We start from the raw sequence: 17,509 nt of genomic DNA, 5'->3' as shown, positions 1-17,509 counted from the left end.
TTTGTAATAATGGGAAGACACTGAGTTGAGCTAACAGGATTGAGATATCATGAAACTAAAGCCCAGGGTACATTAAGTTTTGAAATTAGAGGTATCAACCAAACATTTTGTTCAGTTAGAGTACTGATGACATATTACAAATTGGAGTTTAGAAAAGATTCACCACAGAGCCTGAAGAAGGCTTCCTTAACACTCAAGAATCAAAAACTTGTGCTCTGAACCAAAACATCAATTCTAATTATTAAATTGGCCCTAAAGGCACCAAGATGATAATTATCACAAACTTTATATGAACTATTTTGGATTTGTTTTGATAATACCTTACGTTAACTTAGTTTCTAGACAGTCTTTAACTTTCTGCAGTGCTTTAAAATCTATCTTTTCCTCTATTGTCTTAGAGACAAAATAATGAGATATTATCCTCATTTTACGAAGAAGAAATGAAACTAGACAATGGGAGTAACTTGTCCAAATCATCTAGCAAGCTATAGTGGTAATCCCTGGATTAAAAAAAGATGGGTAACTTGACTTCTTTTCTAGTGTTTGCTCCCTTCCTATGCCCCTTCCTCAGCATACACACGCACTCACAACTCAGGCCCTTCTTTTATGCTCAGTTCTGATGATTGTGTAGGCTTTAGGCATACCATTTTTTTTCATAGTTAAACAATCTTTTGATTGTTGCTTATTCACCACATAAATACTGTATATAGGATTATATAATTTAAGTTTTTATATTTTAGGACTGCTCTTCCTAATTTTTTTCTCCATTCAATTTTTTTCCTTTCTGATATCATTAATTACATCCTGAAAAGCTACAGAGGAGGGAGGGGCCAGAGACAGGCAGAAGAGGTTTATGTTTGTATTATGTGTTATGGATAAGTGGTAATAAATGGTAGCTTGTAAAAAAAAAAATTTTTTTTTTTTTTATTATTTTGTGTGAATGCATTTGCTAAATATGTATTCAGCTACTGGTAGAAGTTTAGTTTTGTTTTTGTTAAATCTTAATCTGGGTACCAGCTCACAGAAGTAATAGCCATAGCATCATAGATCAACAAGTGAATACTATTCTCAGTTTTCCGTGTTAACAGTAATTTGCTGTCATCTGCCTATTACCGTTTTACACTGCTCCAAGTATTCTAGCCAGAGGCCAAAGTACATAATTTTCAGTATTCTCAAATGTCTTGATTATAACTAGACTTTTTGCTTTGCTTTGATAAGATACTATCATTTATCTTGAGGTTAAGCCTCTCAAAGAAATGTTCCTGTTGCAACCAAAACCATGTTTTAGAAGGACATAAAGCTTAGAAGATAGGTCCAGTCATTCATATGCACTGCTGCACTGCACCTCAACACGTGTGTACCAGTTATCAACACTGTGTTAAGCTCTATGGAGCAACAGCTCTTAAAGGGCCTGCAGTCTAATTGGTGATGATAATAACAACAACAGCAGTAATACAGTTTACTAGGCATCAGGCACAGTTTAAAGACTTTGACAAATGTTAACTCATTGGATCTTCATAATAACCAATGAGAGAGGTACTGTTATTACATCCATGAGAAAAATGACTCAAAGAGAAGTTCTGTAACTTGCCCAAGGCCAAGTAGCTAGTATGTAGTGGAGCCTGCAGATGTGGAAAGATCATTGGCATTACAAAACAATTTGCACTAAATGCCAAATGACTGTCGGAGGCAGTAAGTACTATAAGTATTCATTAAAGGAAGAAATTAGTGTGGGATTTATATGGTCAGGGAATGTGTCCTGGTAAGTACAGGATCTTGACAGAGCAATGTCTTTTAAGCATAATGTGAACTTACTGAAGCATAGTCGAACAAATCAACACAAGGCTCCACGCTTTTAACTAATCATGCATTTGTGGTTTGAGTTCAAAGATAGCTGGGGCCCAGCAAAAGCGTTGGGTCACTGCCTGTACTTCCTAACTTTATTCTTCAGTTTTGGAAATAATTTTTCTGTTCTGTGGTTTTGATGATTTCAAAGAAAAAAAAAGCCCTTTTAAAACAGGAAACAAGGTGAAATAGATTAGGATTGGAGAGAAAAGGTTTTATGAGAATCACCTGGGTTTTGTTTCTTTTCATTCTCTGTGGAGAGTCTAAATAAATTTGAAATAGCTTCACCTGTATCTTTTTATGATCATCTGCAGTTTCTTCTTAAAGCTATTAAGTTCATTTTGCAATGTACATGTTGGTGTTGTTGTGTGCCACAGAGTTGATTCTGATTCATAGCAACCCTAGAGGACAGGGTAGAACTGTCCCATAGGATTTCTAAGGAGCGGCTGGTAGATTCGAACTGCCAACCTTTTGGTTAGTAGCCTGAGCTCTTAACCACTTCACAACTGCGGCTCCAGAATGTGCATAGTAGACCCCAAATAAATATTGTATAATTGACTGAATTGTAATGTTAGAACTTGATGTTGTAGAAACAAAGCTGTTGACTTGGACAGTTTTAGAGAAGGCAATATTCAACCTTCTCAAATCCTTCTCCTGAGAATGTTGGAAATTTTTACTGTAAGACAGCTTATTCTTTATCCAGTTTTAACCAGATGTTCTTCTGGTTTGGCTTTAAATTTCCAGTGGGTTGCTTTCTTAGACAAGCTCAAAGAATAGGCTTTTGCTTTCTTTCAACATTTATCAAACGCCAGTCACTCATTATAAAACTCTTCAGCAATTCTCATGAAAAGAGCTATAATGGTGAAATAGGAAAATGGGAACAATTTATTCAAGGAGAAGGCAGTATTTACAAAGTGAAGTGGAAAAGACAGCCATCCAAAAGGAAACCTTTTCATTACCTAGATATTTTAACCAAGAGGACTTTTGTCGACTGAAAGGCTGAGATCAGTGGTTCTTAAGCCTAGATGAATATTGGAATCACCTGGGGAGCTTTTATCACCCACTAAAGCCTGGGCCTCACCCCTGGAGTATACAGTTTAATTGGCTTGGGTGACCTCTGGGCATTGGTATTTTTTAATAGCTCTCCATGTGATTCGAATGCACGGCCAAAGTCAAGCACCACGGGCCTACACCATTGTTTCAACTGCCGTTATGAAATCATACAGATAATGTGCTCAGATATGTGTTTTATTGGTATTTCTACTAAAAGTGTGGGTTAATTTTTCTTCAAAATTATTTAATTTTTAGTAAATGTAGTTTAAAGTTGAATACACAGGTTCAATAAAACACTAGGATGAATCAGGACTTTAGAGCAACAGAAAAGTTTTGGTCTATCATATGGTCTTTAAATGCTATTGTTCACAGTCTCCAAGTGGCAATAACTGTTGCAGAAATAATCACTAGTCTTGAAAAAAAAATAGAATTTCACATTTCAGTTTGCTCTTCTAAGATTAAACATTGGCCAAAGCTCTTAGCTACAGTAATAGAGACATGAATTGGCAACTCTAATGGAAGGGGCTGTCTAGTGTTCTTTTATTTACTCTCTCTTGGAGGTGAAAGTGATGACACTTGAAGACTGAAAGCAGGAATATAGAAGGGAGGGAGGTACAACTTCCATCGAATTTTTCCTCCTCATTGAGAAAGCTGCTATGGAATATTTGGGCCAAATATGGTTGAAAATGCCAAGGGAAAGTGTCCATAAGGTTCACAATGAAGTGCAATTTGATGGTAAAGGAGTGAAGTGGTAGGAATAGAGGGCTGCCTGTTTAGTAAGGTGGGGAAGGAGACAGGGTGTCTCTCCTCTTTAAAATTCTCCCTCCCCGATTACTAATATGAATGAACTTCATATGAATGAGTGAACTTCATATGAATATGAATGAATCTTCCACTCTCCAAATCTGCTATTGCCTCTGGAAGTTGCCATTCCTCCCTCCTCCTGTCTTTCCATGCTATCAGAGCCCCTCTCAGCCATCATCAGGGTGCCTACCAAAAATCTCATCAAAAGTATGGCTTTTCTGCTCAATACTTATGTGATCTTTGTCAACCTTAGTTTCTTCACCTGTAAAATAGGAATAATATTAAATGTATTAAGGTTTTTATTAGTCCAAAAATTAGATTCATTTATGGGAAAGTATACTGTTTTATTATTATTATTTTTTTTTATACTGTACTCTTAGTATATTTTTGCTGCTCAATCTTGCCAATGTTCCATCTAGGAAAATTCACATTGCCTACTCTTTTTGTTTCTGCTGCAAAAAACCACTTTAGAAATCATTGGAAATAGTTTGATCTTATATCTCATATGGATGTGAAAGCTGGACAGTGAATAAAGAATATCAAAGAAGAATTTATGCCTTTGAATTATGGTGGTGAAGAATATACCGTGGACTGCCAAAAGAAGGAACAAATCTGTCTTGGAAGAAGTACAGCCAGAATGCTCCTTAGAAGCAAGGATAGTGAGACTTCGTCTCACATAATTTGGACACGTTATCAGGAGGGACCAGTCCCTGTAGAAGGACTTCATGCCCAGGAAAGTAGAGGGTCAGTGAAAAGGAGAAAAACCCTCAACAAGTGGATTGACACAGTAGCTGCAACAATGGGCTCAAACATATCAACAATTGTGAGGATAGAGCAGGACTGGGCAGTGTTTCATACTGTTGTACACAGGGTCACTGAGTCAGAACCAACTCAACGGTGCCTAACAACATACAGAAATGTTGAATTCCAGCCCATACCTTATTGATATCCCATAATTCTTTTATTTAACTATTGTAGATCCCTGTTGCATTACCTAAAGCAGCTGTTTCAAACCTTTTCCATCTTCCTCAAGTTTCTAATTCATTCCTATTTCAACCTCTGTGAGTAGATTGCCCCTGTCCTTTGTTAGCAAGAACTATCGGGTCTACCCAAGAAGAGGTCCTTTTAACTTTTCTACCCTTCGGTTTGACATTTCTCTGGATTTTCATTTTCCCTATCTCTTTTTGCTCCTGCCATAATCTCTCTTAAAGATTAACTTGACTGAATCTTTTCCTTGCCAAACCCAGTGAAACTTGCTACACCATTATCTCCTCTCTGCCTAGACTCTTTACTCACTCTCTATTTATTGATGCTTTGCCTTCAGATGTATTCAGGTCCCCCACTCTAATATAAACTCTCCATCACCCTGTTTTTGCCATAAGTTACCACAGATCTAATTGGTGTATCCCCAAAACTCTTTAATAGTTACCTCTATTTCCTCATCATTTTTCAGCCTTTAAAGCTTCGTTATCTCACTTCACTTCTTTTTCAGAAGCCTCATTTTCTGTGACTTCTCAGCTTCCTTTGCTACAGTCTATCAGTTCCATCTTTATGGCATTAGCACCTTCTTTCTTTAGCCTCTGTAACACAGTTGTCCTCGTGTTTATCTTACATCTCAAACTACTCTTGCACTGACTCCATTTTCTTTCTTGGCCTCAAAGAACATTCCATGGCCATCTTTTCTCTTTAGCTTTCACCCTTTAAGCTTATCATCTATCCCCAAAACATCAAATGTAAACATAGGTCCCAAATTTGTATATTCAATACCAGTGTTGCTCAAGACATTCTTGTATTTTTCAACTGTTTGATGGTTACCCCTACCAAACTCATGCTTAAAACTGATATTATATGTCCCTCAGACCCATTTTTCCAATACTTCTTATTTCTGTTAATGGCATCATTAACTACTTAATATTGGATACTTCAGTCTCACTTAACCACCTACTCAGCCACGTGAAGTCCAAATTAAATTAGATTCGTATCTTAAAAATATATAAGTTCAACCATACAGAAAAAAAAATCCCTAAACATACAAACATATATGTTTTCTTTTTGTTATTTATTTTTGTGAATAACAGGAACGTTTTGTAAATATTATTAGTACAAAATGGGTTACTAGAATTAGTATAAATTGACACCCTGTACTTAAAAGAACAAAAAAAGGACTGATTTATAGTAATCTGACATGCAACTGTTGTCTAAGAACTAAACAAATATTTAGTGCGACATGTCTCATACAATAACTATTACATCTTGCCTTTAATGTAATTTTTAAAAATGTCTAATTTTGCATTCTAGATTGTAATGTTACTTGATAGCAGGGACTATCTCACATTTATTTCTGTTTCATCCAAAGTCCCTAGCACATTGCTTATACATAGTGTTGTTGTTAGGTGCCTTCAAGTCAGCTCCCACTCACAGCAACCTTATATATAATAGAGCGAAACATTGCCTGGTCCTGCACCATCTTCATGATCATTGGTGTGTTCGAGTCCACTGTTGTAACTACTGTGCCAGCCCATCTCATTGAAGGTCTCCCTCATTTTTGCTGATCTTCTACTTTACCAAACATGATATCCTTTTCTTGTGATCCATGCATAATAAATAATAAATACTCACTAAATTAACAGAGAAAATTCAGTACTTGAAGCAGAATGAAAAATGACATCATAAAAATGGGATGTCTGGAAAAAACTATTGCTGATTATAGAGTAGAGAGATTATGAAAAACAGTCCTTGTTACTTGTACATTTTCCAAAGGCTAAGACGTGGCTGTGGCATCTTCAACAAGGAATAACGAAATTAACACAAGAAGTACACGCAGTTCTACCCTATATTACTGCCATATGTTTCTTAGAGTCTGTCTTTGTGTGTGTGTGTGTGTTTGTGTGTGTGTGTGATTGACAAGTCTTATATATTTAGCTTAACTGTTCATTCTGAGAGCTCTTGCAGAAATATAAGATTAGCTCACTTACGAAACTTGAGAAATTTTATTACATTATTAGTACTAGTAATAACAGAAATTAGTTAACAAAGAGAAGCATTGACTCAGGACCAACAGAGCTCTATGGGATCAGCTGTTGTTTGAAAGGTGACTGGAGGCAGTACTAGAAGAGCCAGTGAGCAGAGCTTTGACATTTTTAAAGCATCCTGAGCTGAGAATTATGGAAACATAAGCCTTAGGGAAAATAACTTTCAGCTTTTTACATTTTCTAATAAAGTTTCAGAATTACTTTTTTAAAGTTTTAAAAATAAAATTGCAGCACTTACCATATTATTTTGGAACTAGTTGGTCATAGAATCAAGCCACTGTTCTTGTGTGACTTGTATGGTTATACATATAGCCTTTCCATTATGGCTTGGCGTTAAAGCCATATCTAAAAATATGGGCCTGTCATGAAAATCCAGCCTCTTGTTTTTATTGCCAATATGTTATGCTTTCATGACAATAACAAATTTGAGAGTAGAAAATTGGGAAGTTCACTCGTGTTACACTTTCACAGAAAGCTTAGTGGGTAAAAGGATAATTTTCATTTATTCTGAGACTGGTAAATTTACTGGATTTTTCACACAGCAGTGAATAAAATTAGAAACACATTATAAAAACCCCTAGAATATGAAGACATGATTTAAATCCTGAGGAGTTATTAGTTGATAGTTTGATATTTGACTTCTTGTACTCACACGTGATATGCAGAAGATTTATCAAGGAAAAAATAAGCCCAAAAGAAAAAAACTTAAAAAAAAATTTTTTTATTAGCTTACATAGGCAAAGCCAAGTTCAGAGCTTAAGTCAAATTAAATGAAGAAATGTCACAATACTTTGTAAAACTGTAAGTAGCTATATGTTGTTAGGTGCCATCCAGTTGATTTAGACTCACAGCAACCCATGTGACAGAGTAGAACTGCCCCAGTTTTTCTTGGTTGTAATGTTTATGGGAGCAAATCTCAGGTCTTTCTCCCTTAGAGCCACTGGGTGGGTTGAAACCACCAACCTTTTGCTTAGCAGTAGAGTGCTTAACTGTTGCACCACCAGAGCTCCTTAACTAGCTATATAGTTGGAGGTGTTATTATTATTACCCGTTACCCATTGCTGTTAGTTGAATCCAACTCATAGCGACCCTACAGGATAGAGTAGAACTGCCCCATGGTGTTTCTTAGGAGCAGCTGGTGGATTCAAACTGCCAGCCTTTCAATTGGCACCACCAGGGCTCTATTATTATTATATTACTATGTTATTTGTAATAAGAGTAGACAACATGGATAAACATAGCAAATGTATGAATTTTAGGACAGATTGTAAGTTCCTCCATGCCAGGAAAAATGTTTTGATTCACCTTTCTGTCTATTCAGGAAAGTGACACAGCCTCAGTCATATTGTAATTGTTTTACTCGTAATATACATAAACACACATGTATTGAATTCATAAAGTAGTACCACCTTAACAAACTTATTATGTCTTTAATAGTGAAAACTGAATATTTCTATCATTCTATGAAGAAACATAAAGAGTTAAATTCAGAAAAACAAGAGAAAGCACAGACTCAGAATTCTCCATTGTGATATACTGGAGATTTTTCCTACAAAACAAAAATTTCATTGGATTGACTTGTTTTACCTGAGAATATGGCACTACAAAGACAGTAGGATGAAGAAGACAGCTTGGCGATTGATCTATTTTCTTTATTTAATTTTTTTTTTTTTTTGGACAAGTTTTCTTAATCTCCTTGGCTCCCAACTTTCTCATCTATGCTTTAAAATAGCTGTTGACCTTCTGGTCTTGTAGAGATTATTATTACTTTTTTCCTTGAGAAACTCAGTTGTCAAGGGTGACAATCTTTACTCTCTGGGCTAAACTGTTGCTTAATGTAAAGGTGATTTCAGGGGATAGTTTTAATTCAAGGTTCCAAGAGCAGTTCAGGGCCATAGTTTCAGGGACCTCTCCAGTTTTAGTAGGTCCAGTAAATCTGGATTCTTTAACAATTTGAAGTTCTGTTCTACATTTTTCTCCCTTTTTATCAGGATTTGTCTACTGTGTACCTGATTAGAACATTTCAGTAGTGTTAGCCAGGCATGATCTAGGTTTTTTGGTCTCAAGGTAAAGGAGGCAGTGATTCATGTAGTCCTGTAGTCCAGTTCCTTCTATAATTCTTGGGTTTCCTTCTTTCTATTTTATTCCAGATGAATAACGATCAATGGATGTATCTTAGATGGCTACTAGTAAGCTTTTAAGACCCCAGACATTGTTCATTATGCTGGGAGGTAGAACATAAACATTAATAACTATATTATGCCAATTGATTGGGTTGTCCCATGAGACCACGGCCCAGTGCCCCCAAACCAAGAGAACTAATCGCATGAGGTGATTGATTGTGTCTAATTTGTATCAGCATCTGGAGCCCTTTTCCCATTTTTTCTTTGGGGGGGTATTGTTACTCTTGCAAAGCCATATACAACCTAGAATTTGCCCATCCATCCCTTTTCCCTGTGTACAACTTATTGACATCAGTTACATCAGTCATGCTGTACAAACTAAACCCGTATTTGATGGCACGTTTCCTACAACTTAGGAAGTACTTCTCCCTCGCCCCTTCCCACCTCTGGTAACTAGTAATGAACATTAATTTCTTTATATTTACCTATTCATGTCATTTCATAAAAGTGAAAACATACAATGTTTATTTATTTGTGATTGATTTATTTCACATAACATAATGCACTCCAGGTTCATCTATATTATAAGATGTTTTAGGAACTCATTTTTCTTTATTGCTGAGTAGTATTCCATTGTATGTATGTACATATCCGTTTTTACTTACGCATTTACTTATTGTTCATCTGTTGATTGGACTTAGGTTTTCCTTTTTGCTATTGTGAATAAGGATGCAATGAACATAGGTGTGCACATATCTGTTTGTGTCACTTCTATTAGATGTATATACCTAGGAGTGGAATTGCTGGCTCATATGATTTTTTTTTATGATAGCTCTACTTCTAGTTTTTTGAGGAACTGCCAGACTGTTTTCCATAACAGCTCTACCATTTTGCATTTCTGTCAGCAATGGATAGGGTTCCAGTTTCTCCGCATCCTTTTCAACACTGGTTATTTCCTTTTTTTAAGTCTTAGCCATCCTAGCGGAAGTGAAATGGTATCTCATTGTGGTTTTGATTTGCATTTCTCTGATGGCTAATGGCGTTGAGCATCTTTTCATGTGTCTGTGGGCCATTTGAATGTCTTCTTTGGTGAAGTATCCATTCATGGGCTCATGTATTTTCAATAGATTTATTGTATTCTAAATGGAAAACATTCCTATTCCAAAATATCACACCCAAACTCAAATTCTTTGAACAACTTAACTTCATATGTCTGTTTTTTTTATTTTTATCTTTAACAGAAACTTTTAAAGTCAGCCTCTAATACTCTGTAGAGTTTTAATAAAGGTCCACCAAAAATGTAAAATGGACTCTGTCCTCTGTTTATCAGTCCTCCTGGGACCTCCAGATCTAGCTCAAGTCTCATCTTCTGGAGGCCTCCATGGGCAGAAAGGAAAATTAAAAATCACCTTATCTGGCCATACTACTTTACAGATGAGAAAACTGAGATGTAGGGAACTTCAGTGAATTGGTTTGTTGCTCTGAGGCCAAAATCCAAATCTTCTAAATAAAGTCTCATCCTCTTTCCTGGAATCTTCACTGTTCCCAGTGAACTATTTAGGTTTTGAAAATTACCAAATTAATGCAATTTAGAAAGATAGTGCTCTAGGAAATGGGTGAAATGTTCTAGGACCCTAGCCTAGTGAGTCTTTCAGACAAAGAAAATTGATGGAGGCAAAACCTCACTCTCTTCCTGAAGAGTTAGATGATGGGGTGATGATAGCAATCACAACAGAAAGGGAACAACCTCCCTGCCAACATTATTGTATCTTGCCTTTGATACCAAGAATCAGTGTATGTTCTAGAACACTGATTCTGAAACTGGGCCTGTTGATGGGCTTCTGGGATCAATACCCTGCATCTGAGAATCCAGGCAGAGTTTTGTTTATTTGTTTACATTTTTGGGGGGGAGATTCAATTCATAGTTTTTCTCAGATTTTATAAGAGTTTTAGAGCCAAGGAAGAGTTAAAAACTCCAATCTAGACTTTTCAAAGGAAACAAATGCTCCTATAAAACTATAAAGTTGATACTTTTATCTTTGGCATTTCCGTCCTCTCCTTTCTATGATATTTTCCCTTCATTAACAATACTCATACTCTACCATTTCAGAAACTTAGTGGTCTCACGGTCTTTTTCTCCCTCCTCTAAGCTTACTTTCAGGGAACAAAACAACCACCACAACAAAAAACCCTCAAAACTCTTCACTCTCCTACTGCGATGTATATGATCAATAAGGCCATCATCTGCCTACTCTTTTCTGTTTGATTGAGCTGGGGGCGTGCGGGGGTACAACACTTCCTGCTTTGGTAATGAGAGGATGTTCTCAACATTCCTTGGCTCCTTGCCATCCCCTCTTTTATGCCAGATTTAATGACTGCACTTGGCCTATAGTTCTCTTCCTCTGTTTATCATTGTAACTTTCTAGAAAACATGAGGCTTTGTCTGTGGAAGTTAGTGTGTAGGGTTTTTAATATCTGATTTTTGACCTTTAGGCATTTAGTAGTCTGTTTTTAAATTTCTCAACATATGAAAATTTAAAAATTTTCCTTATCAATTTCAAAATTAGCTACACTGTGATCCAAAAGCCTACTCTCTATAATACTGTATTTTTGAAATTTGTCAGTTCTTGCTTTATTACCTATACATCATCAATTTCTGTTAATCTGTAGTCTGTACTTGAAAATAATTTGAAACCCTTTGTTTTGCAGGTGAGCATCCTATGTACTTTAGATATTGTCCCTCATTTTTAGTTGAAATCTTTTTTGTACATATTGATTTTTTCTTTGCTTTATCTGTAAATTCCAAAGAAAAACCAAAAACCCCATTGCCATTGAGTCGTATGAGTCAGAACCAACTCAATGGCAACAGGATTTTTGGTACAGGCCACACCCCAAGGAAACTCCCTCTACATTGGATCAGGGATGTGACCTGGGTAAGGGTGTTATAATCTCACCCAAATCCTCTTTAACATAAAATTATAGTCACAAAATGGAGGACAGCCAGACAATACTGGGAATCATGGCCCAGCCAAATTGATACACACTTTTTTTGGGGGACACAATTCAATCCATGACGTTCTACACTTTGGCCCCCCCAAAATTACATCTTTGCAACATGCAAAAGATATTCATCCCATCATATCATAGTGAAAGACTTAACTGCAAGTCCCAAATCCAAAAATTCCTCTTCAGCTGTGAAATCTAGAATATAAGTTATCTGCTTCCAAAGGTACAATGGCAGAAGAGGTGCAAGCTAGACATTTCCACTACAAATGGGAGAAACTGGTGGAAAAGAAGAGATATCAGGCATCAAGCAGGTCAGCAGAACACATTATTCCTCAAGGCTTTGGAAATAATCCTGTGTTCTCTGAGACAATTTACACAATGGTCCTGCCTTCTAGCCTCTAGGTATTGCCTATACTCTCCAGATTCTGAGTGGAGGCCCCTTGGCCCTGGACTTTAGCTCTGCCTTCCAGGCCCAGTGGGACAGCAACTTTGCTCCCTTGGCTTTAAACGCACCATTCTCCTAGTTCATCTCAATGGCGACTCTACCCTTGGAAACACCAGAGGCCATGGCTCCACCCTTGAAATCCCAGAGGCCCTGGCCATACCTTTTGAGACTGAGGCACCTGGGCTTCTTGTGTTCCTTGTCTCTTTAGCTTCTGCTACCTGGTTTCTCGGCCTCTCAGCTCCTCAGGCCTAACGCCCACATCTGCCCTTCCGCAGCAAGTGTTCTAAAGCTTTGTAGCTGCACTGATAAGTGCATGGAGGCACCCCACTCCACCAGAAAGCCTCCTGTGCACAGGCACTCAGCTCTCTTGCTCCATGGGTCGGCTCCAGCACTGTCTGGCACTGTTCTCCTGGTTCTGCTGCTGACAATTCACTGCTGCTGCTTGTCCTTTGCTGCAGTTTCTCACCATCTGCACCTTCTCCAGCCTTAACAGTTCTCCTCACTTCCTTCTGAGCCTTCTATCCATTGACAGTTTTGAAACCGCTTCCATATTTTAGGTATGTGTTAGAGCAGCACCCCAGTCTCTTGGTACCAAATTCTGTCTTGGTCATCTAGTGCTGCTATAACAGAAATACCACAAGTGGATGGCTTTAACAAAGAAAATTTATTTCTTCATAGTAAAGTAGGCTAAAAGTCCAAATTCAGGGTGTCAGCTCCAGGGGGAAGGTCCTTGTGATGCATCAGTCTTCAGACAATGGACCAAGAGATACACAACATAATTCACATGATTTGTATGCAGTCTGAAGGAGCAGAAGGCATCTTATCACTGTGCTGCAAATCTTTATAGCCTTTACAATAGGGAGTTCAGCGTCTGGGAGACTCCCTAAAAATGTAAATGCTATCAGGAGTAGAACTTTGAAGCTGTAGATGAGTTATGTTTAAAACGCCTACTTGTAAGTCTTACTTCTTTGGAATATCAAAATGTATTTTGTGATGTACTAAGGATACTGGTCCTGATGTCTACTAAATATTAGACTGCATTTTAGCCTAATTCATTATCTGTATGAATAATAGCAGCCATAGAAGACTAGGAATTATGTCATTTGTATTACACCCAGATCTATTTCTGAGTATGTGGTACATGCTGTTGTGAAAATGTTTTACCTTTGTCAGTTTGTAATGAGAGGATTTCCTTTTACCCTTTATAGCTCAGAGAGCACCTGGTGTATCATCTCAAACACAGTAAACATGCTCCTGAAGCCTTAGTTTCCTGCCATAATATTTTAAGTGAGTCTTGTTAGAAGGTGTGTCTGAGACGATTGTTGATAAAATAAAAATGTGAAGATGAAGATTGACTTCTAAGGACTAGTATAAATAAATGGATTACTAAATTGAAAGCAAAAAAAAAAAAAGCAAATTCTGTCTTAGTCATCTAGTGCTGCTATATATAACAGAAATGCCACAGTGGATGGCTTTAACAAAGGGAAGTTTATTTCTTACAGTAAAGTACGCTAAAAATCCAAATTCTGGGCGTCAGCTCCAGGGAAAGGCTTTCTCTCTCTGTCAGCTCTAGAGGAAGTTCTTTCTAGTCAATCTTCCCCTGGACTAGGAGCTTCTCCACACAGGAACCCCACGTCCAAAGGACACGCTCTGCTCCCGGTGCTTCTTTCTTGATGGTATGAGGTCCCCACTTTCTGCTTGCTTCCCTTCCTTTTTATCTCTTGAGAGATAAAAGGTGGTACAGGCCACACCCCAGGGAAACTCCCTTTACATTGCATCAGGGCTGTGACCTGGGTAAGGGTGATACAATCCCACCCTAATCCCCTTTAACATAAAATTACGATCACAAAATGGAGGACAACCACACAATACTGGGAATCATGGCCCAGCCAAATTGATACACATATTTTTGGGTGACACAATTCAATCCGTGACACTCTTCTCAATGGAAACAAAGAAAACACAACTTACAGAAATGAGAAAAAATATGATAAAGAGAAAACAAAAAGAGCAGAAATAGATCCAAATATATTAATGTCACAAAAATGTAAAATGGCTTAAACTGGTCTATTAAGAGAGAGATTCTTTAAATAAAGAAGAATGAATTCAGCTATTTACTACTTATATGACAAAAACCTACAATAAAATGGCATAAAAAAGTTTAAAATAAAAGGATGAAAAATATATTCTCTGGAAAAAATTATAGGATAGACAAAATTTAATGCAAGTATCATTTAGAAGGACAGAAAGTAACAGTACATAATGCTTTAAAAAATCCATCAAGAAATGTTATGAATCGAATTGTGTTCCCCCAAAATATGTCAACTTGGCTAGGCCATGATTTCCAGTATTGTATGGTTGCCCTCCATTTTGTGATCTGGTGTAATTATCCTTCATTTTGTGATGTGTTGTAAATCCTAATCTCTATATGTTAATGAGGTAGGATTAGGGTGAGGAGTTTCTTGAGTTAGTGCCTACAAGAAGTTGTGACTGAAGTCACGCCCTTATTCGAGTCACACCCTTACCCTTACTCAATTCACAGCTTTACTTGAGTCACACCTTTTATCTTACAAGAGATAAAAGGAGAACGAAGCAAGCAGAGACAGGGGACCTCACCACCACTGATAAAGAAGAGCCAGGAGCAGAACTCATCTTTTGGACCTGGGGTCCCTGTGCTGAGAACCTTCTAAACCCAGGAGACAGAGAGCTGTAACACTACAGACAGTGCAAGATGGTGAGAAGCAGCAGCAGAGAACTGGCAGCAGCAGAACCAGGAGACCAGCAGGAGATGACACAGTAGGTGTGCCTACCCGTGGAATGAGAGAGCTGAGTGCCTTCGGGCAGAAGGTTTGCTGGTGGAGTAGGGTGCCTCTGGACACTTGGAAGAGGAGCTAGGCTTGCAGACCCACAGAGCTAAAGAGCTGAGCACCTTCGGGCCGAGGCTTATTCATGGAGTACGGTGCCCCTGGGCTCTTATTGGAAGAGCTGAAGATCTTTGTGTAACACTTGCCTGGGCGGGGTGGAGCCGAGGGGCCAAGAGGCAGAAGGCCAAGAGAAAGAGAGAGAGAGGCCTCCCTGGGGGCACCTGAAAAGCTGTTCTGACTGAGGAGCTTATCCTGAGTCATTTCTGATACTGAATTGTACCGTTTTGCCAAGATACATGGAGATCTCTATGGAACGCAGGGGCCACCGATGCTGAAAGGAGACAAGGACCTTCCCCCAGAGCCATCAGAGAAAGAAAGCCTTCCCCTAGAGCTGGTACCCTGAATTTGGACTTTTAGCTACCTAAACTGTGAGGAATAAATTTTTGTTTGTTAAAGCCATCCACTTGTGGCATTTCTTTCTTTCTTTCTTTTTTTTTTTTTTTAATAATTTTTATTGTGCTTTAAGTGAAAGTTACAAATCAAGTCAGTCTGTCACATATAAGCTTATATACACCTTACTACATACTCCCATTTACTCTCCCCCTAATGAGTCAGCCTGCTCCCTTCTTCCAGTCTCTCCTTTTGTGACCGTTTTGCCAGTTTCTAACCCTCTCTACCCTCCCATTTCCCCTCTAGACAGGAGATGCCAATACAGTCTCAAATGTCTACCTGATACAAGTAGCTCACTCTTCATCAGCATCTCTCTCCAACCCATTGTCCAGTCCCTTCCATGTCTGATGAGTTGTCTTTGGGAATGGTTCCTGTCCTGTGCCAACAGAAGGTTTGGGGACCATGACCACCAGGATTCTTCTCTTCTCAGTCAGATCATTAAGTCTGGTATTTTTATGAGAATTTGGGGTCTGCATCCCACTGTTCCCCTGCTCCCTCAGGAGCTCTCTGTTGTGCTCCCTGTCAGGGCAGTTATCGGTTGTGGCCGGGCACCATCTAGTTCTTCTGGTCTCAGGATGCTGTAAGTCTCTAGTTCATGTGGCCCTTTCTGTCTCTTGGGCTCATAGTTATCATGTGACCTTGGTGTTCTTCATTCTCATTTGATCCAGGTGGGTTGAGACCAATTGATGCATCTTAGATGGCCGCTTGTTAGCATTTAAGACCCCAGATGCCACAGTTCAAAGTGGGATGCAAAATGTTTTCATAATAGAGTTTATTATGCAACTTGTGGCATTTCTAATAGCACTATATAACTAAGACAAGAAGATATAATAATTACAAACTTGTAGTTACCTAGCAACTAGTTGTGAAACATACAAGAACTTTTATGTACGTGTTGTTGCTTACAGAATAAAAGCCCACAGTCCTCGTGATGTTCTATATGATTTTCCACACTCTCGTCCCAGTTTGTCTTGTCAGCTCATTCCCTGTTCTTCACCACACACTTCATGCTGTTGCCACACTGAGCATCACTGTTTTCCAAACAGGTTGGATATGCTTGTGATTTGATGCTTTTATACTATCGCTTCCTCGGCTCAGAATGTCCTTTACCTCATGGGGATCAATTTCATGTTATGTAAAAAGGAGTAATAATAATATCTGCCTCTTAGGGTGGTTTTAAAAATTAAATGGTTTCATACTTATAAAGCGTTTAGATTAGTGCTCTGTCCAATGTCATCACTCAAAAAATGTTAGTTACTGTAACTATTATTATTATTGTCATGAATTTTTTACTGAGCCTTGAAGATTTTGCAGCATTTAAAGGGTATCTAAGGTAGGAGAGGTGGAAGAATTGGCATGAGTAAAAATGTACAGACTTTTGAGCATAACAAATGAAAGAGACAATGAAACCAGCTTGGATAGAGGGCTTTGCTTTGGGAATTATAGCAAGTAAGGCTGAACACGTAGAGGAAGATAAGTTATGCAGGGTCTTCTAGTCCATGATGGATCTGAACAGTGTTATCTCTACAGATATACTACAGGTGAAGTACAAAGCATGATCTGTGTGTGGGGACAGAGCATGCAGGACTAGATAAAGAGATGCTGTAAATAATGGTTATTCACTATGGTAAAGGAAGCCCTGGTGGCGTACTACCAAGAGTTTATCTGTTAACCAAAAGGCCAGCAGTTCGAATCCACCAGGCACGCCTTGGAAACCCTATGGGGCAGTTCTACTGTGTCCTATAGGGTCGCTAGGAGATGAAATCAACTCGAGGACAGTGATTTTGGTTTTGGGTTTACTATGGTAAAAAGGATGCTGCAGAAAGTGACTTTGCTGCAAGACTACCTCTTGAAGTGCAAATGGATGGAAGAGACAATATATGATTT

Source organism: Loxodonta africana, chromosome 19, assembly GCF_030014295.1.
Source record: "Loxodonta africana isolate mLoxAfr1 chromosome 19, mLoxAfr1.hap2, whole genome shotgun sequence".
Classification (NCBI taxonomy): domain Eukaryota; kingdom Metazoa; phylum Chordata; class Mammalia; order Proboscidea; family Elephantidae; genus Loxodonta; species Loxodonta africana.
The sequence above is the reverse complement of the archived record's forward strand: the minus strand, read 5'-3'. Positions refer to the sequence as shown.